The sequence below is a fragment of the Austrofundulus limnaeus genome, unplaced genomic scaffold (genome assembly GCF_001266775.1).
Source record: "Austrofundulus limnaeus strain Quisiro unplaced genomic scaffold, Austrofundulus_limnaeus-1.0 Scaffold89, whole genome shotgun sequence".
Lineage (NCBI taxonomy): Eukaryota > Metazoa > Chordata > Actinopteri > Cyprinodontiformes > Rivulidae > Austrofundulus > Austrofundulus limnaeus.
The window spans coordinates 486,418-490,729 of record NW_013952491.1 but is presented as its reverse complement, the minus strand read 5'-3'; the positions used below and the strand labels follow the sequence as shown (position 1 = coordinate 490,729).

General features: G+C 34.1%; 1 long non-coding RNA gene across 1 annotated transcript in view; it reads right to left on the bottom strand.

The window, feature by feature from the left end:
• LOC106520174 (uncharacterized) overlaps positions 1 to 2,451 on the bottom strand; it is a 6,689-nt gene extending 4,238 nt beyond the window's left edge. The window contains exon 1 of the long non-coding RNA XR_001310515.1: positions 2,259 to 2,451. This is a non-coding gene — a long non-coding RNA (uncharacterized LOC106520174). The remainder of the gene's footprint in view (positions 1 to 2,258) is intronic.
• Positions 2,452 to 4,312: the final 1,861 nt, after the last annotated feature.

Genomic DNA, 4,312 nt, shown 5'->3' with positions numbered 1-4,312 from the left:
GACTTGATCAAATTATACTGTTCATAGACCTCAAAAATAGGGTCAATACTTTATGATAATTACTCAGAATGTATAAAACAGTTTACACTAAAATATTTTTACTTTTGTAATGAATATTGTATATCTACAGCCTGACTTTTGATCACTGTAATCTCAATAAATAAATAAAATAAAATAAAAATCTTTACCTCACCTGTCCCTGTGGTTAAGGATTGTCACAAAAGACGACATGAAAGCATGCAGGCATTAAAGCATGAAAAACAAAATTCAGAACTATCATTAAACCCATTTAGTACTCACTTGATATTACTTACTTGTACTATCTGTGATACATATAGTGAAACTGTTCTTAACATACTATTTTTCTACTTTCAATAGATGAAATTAGCTAACTTTACCACATTCATTTCAAATGTTACACACCAACAGCTAAAAAGCGGAAATTTCATAATAGTATCGAAGGTACAAAGCAGCATAAGCAGTAAAATAAATTGGGAGTGATTTTGAGTGGCACTAAAGTTACAATCAAATATACTATTGTAAATGAAATTAAAATAATAATTACCATTGTGACGAGTAGCAGAAACTGAAAGAATTTCTGACAAAACATCTACATACGTATTGGTGCCAACTTCTTTCGGCACTTTCTGTTTCCAGTCACACGATCATGTGACTTGCACTGTAAGCTTATTCCCCGTTTCACAGAAATATAAAACTTTTTCAAATGATAAAAACACATAAGAGTGACGTGGGTCCATTCCCATTAATAAGGTCCACAAAAGATATTTTTATTTAGACCACACGGGGGAAACTAAGTACACCGGAAGTGGATTTTGTAGAATCTGCTTGCTACAGTAGAGTATTGCATTACCAATTAGTTTTTTGTTTACACTGCATGGCAAATTATAGACAGAAAGTGTCATTGTACATTCAGTACAGATCTACTTTTTCTTATTTTTCTGAGAACCTTGTTGAACATTATTGTAATTTGTATGGATTTAAAATTGGATTCAGAATGATACAAACAACTATATTGTTCCTTCCTACTAGCCAGATAAACATAATTATTCTAAAAATATGACTGTTGCCATCTTAAAAGAAAAATAAAATAAATGTTCTTGTTTAAGTACAAAATAAATTCTAGAGAGCTTGGGTGAGCTGCAAAGGACTCTTAAAATTAACAATGAAATTGTATCTGATTTCAAAACAGTAGCTTCCTTTTGTTCTGATTTTTACAATGAACTCTATTCTTCTAATTTCTCCGAACTAAAATCAACTCAATTTTTAAATTCTATTTCTAAGTGTAAATGCATTTTTGATGATGATAAACAATTCTGTGACTCTAAACTAACCCTTAGGGCGGTACAAGAAGCTATAAGGTGTCTTAAAAACAACAAATCTTCTGGTAGTGATGGTTTGTCAAGTGAGTTTTACATGGCGTTTGAAAATGAATTAATTCCTTTTATATTTAAAACAGTCTGAAAGCACTGAACTGGGCAAATTACCAACAACTCTCACACAAGGCATTATTACCCTTATTCCCAAACCCAATAAGGATCAAGTTTTATTTGAGAACTGGAGACCTATTTGCTTGCTCAACAATGACTACAAAGTGTTGGCCATTATTTTAGCAAAGAGAATTTAAAAACCCTGTCTACCATTATTGACAAATGACAATCTGGATTTATATCAAAAAGACACAAATAACATAAGACCCGTTCTAGACATGTTGGATTTTTCTGACCTGATAACTGAAGACAGTTTTATCATGTTTTTAGACTTCTACAAGTCATTTGACTCTTCAGAGCATGAATTTATCTTCCACGCCTAAGAAAAAGTAGGGTTTGGCCAATTTTTTGTGAAATCTATTCAAACGTTGTTTAACAATGCAAATTGTTCAATCAAGCTCAAATCTGGGACAACTCCTAGATTCCAGCTATCTAGAGGAGTCCGTCAGGGCTGTCCTGTTTCTCCTTATCTTTTCCTAATTGCAGCCCAGCTTCTGGCCAGTTATATCCATGAAAATAAGGTGTCTGGTATCATACTGTAATTGCCAATAGAGAGGTTTTAGTAAGTGAAGTTACTGATGATACCACTCTGTTTTTACGTGACTCTGAAAAAATCCCTATTGCCATTGAACTCATCCAGAAATTCTCTGAAGCTTCAGGCCTAAAACTAAATATTAATAAATGTGAGCTCCTCCCAATTAAAACTTGAAATCCTTATACAACATTCCTGTCAAATCTCAAGTAACATACCTTGGTGTTGTTATCTCCAAAACATCACAGAAAGATGCAGTCTGAATTTTGACCCTGTCATTGCTGAAACCAAGAAAAAATTAAACCGCTGGCTTCAAAGGGATCTTTAAGAGGCAGAGTCCTCTTATCTAAAGCAGAAGGGATTTCTAGGTTAACCTACGCTGCACTCTCACTAAGTGTTAAATCTTTAACTTGTAAAATGATTGATAAAATGCTTTATAGTTTTACCTGGAAAAACTCAACTCATTTTATCAGTTTGTGATTCATTTCCCATCCAAGTCATCTCAACTTTGCCATGCTTCTCCTCCTGCATACTTTGTCCTAGAGCTGCCGTTGTAATTTATATCTGTAAAGCTCCTGTGCCAAATGATGGCTATGCCTTTTGGTGCATGTAAAACTTATAGTTTTTGAAATATTAATGTTTAATAAATTATAATGGCAGTCAATGGAGCCTTGTATTGGTCCAATACTGCCCCCTGCTGCATCTACACAATATGGTACTGCGCCATAGTTTTATAATATTTAAACTCAGTAGTTCAGTGATTACAATGTTAATATGATTGTATTTTGATGTTTTACTGTTATACTGTCTTTATGTTGTCATATTGCTGTAATATATTGCACTTAAGTGTCAGTAATTGCATTGGCAAGGTAAACTTTTTCTGTATACATACAATCCAATCCCTGGGATTAACCTCTGCCACATCTCCTATAGTCTCATGATGAGCACTGTGGGCTTTCATGAGGGAGATGAAGGTTCAAATCCAGCTACTGCAACTTTAACAAAAATCTCTTCAAACTTCATTTTGTCACACAATTACCTTAATTACAAACACCTGCTGATGTGACAGGCACAAGCTGGTGTAGAAAACACATTTGAACTTGGTCAAAGTTCATTCTGAAAGTCCAATGCTCCTGCCTACATTGTCCTACAGCTGCCATTGTAATTTCTATGTATCTGTAAAGGTCCTGTGCCAAATGATTGCTATGTCTTTTGGTAACTGTACAACTTGTACTTTTTGAAATATTAATGTTGAAACTTTATTCCAAATTCATAAAATGGCAGTCAATGGGGCCTTGTAATGGTCCAATACTGCCCCCAGCTGTAATCAACTTGGTACTGCAACAAGTTTTTTAATATTTAATCTCAATAGCTCAGTGTTTACAATACTAATATGATTGTATTTTGATGTTTTACTATAATATTGTCTTAATACTGCTCTATTGTTGTAATATTATGCAGTTTAGTGTCAATAATTGTATTGGCAATGTGGCCTCTTTCTGCACACATACAAACCAACCCCTGGCACCACACCCTGCCACAACTCCAACATTCTAATGGTCTATGTCATGGACTTCCATGTGGGAGATCAGGGTTCAAAACCCAGCTAAAGCAACTTTAACAAAAAGTCTCTTCAAACTTCATATTGTCACACAATTGCCTTAATTACAAACATCTGCTGACGTAACAGACACAAGCTGGTATAGAAACACATTTGAACTTGGTCACATTTCATTCTGCAAGTCCAATGCTGCAGGCAAAGCCATGCTACAATGACATGCAACATGGCAATGCACACTTGTTTTTACATCGTAAAACCCATGTCTAGTTAAAGATAGTGTTCTTATCAATGCATTAGACTCTAGAGGTCTAGATTTCTTAGATTTTATCACATCAGATTATACTTTTAAAATTAATTGGATTAGAAAATTTTTAATAGACTCTAATTCTTTATGGAATTTTATCCCCAACTATATATTCTCCAAAAGTGGTGGCCTCTTGTTTGATTTACAATCTAATTCTAATATTGAGAAATTACCCATGAAATTAGCCAATTATCACAGATGCTCTTAGCCTGGTCTCTTATTTATATTTATTTATTTAAACTAAGAGTTTAAAAATGTATTACATGGACGGGACCATTTTATTTCCACACAAAGCATTCTGGGTAAATGATGACGTGGATAGGTCCTCGGTGCGAGGCTGCTAGCGAGCTATATCCACCCTGAAGTTTAATCTTGGACAATATCTGATGATGGACTCTTTTAAATGA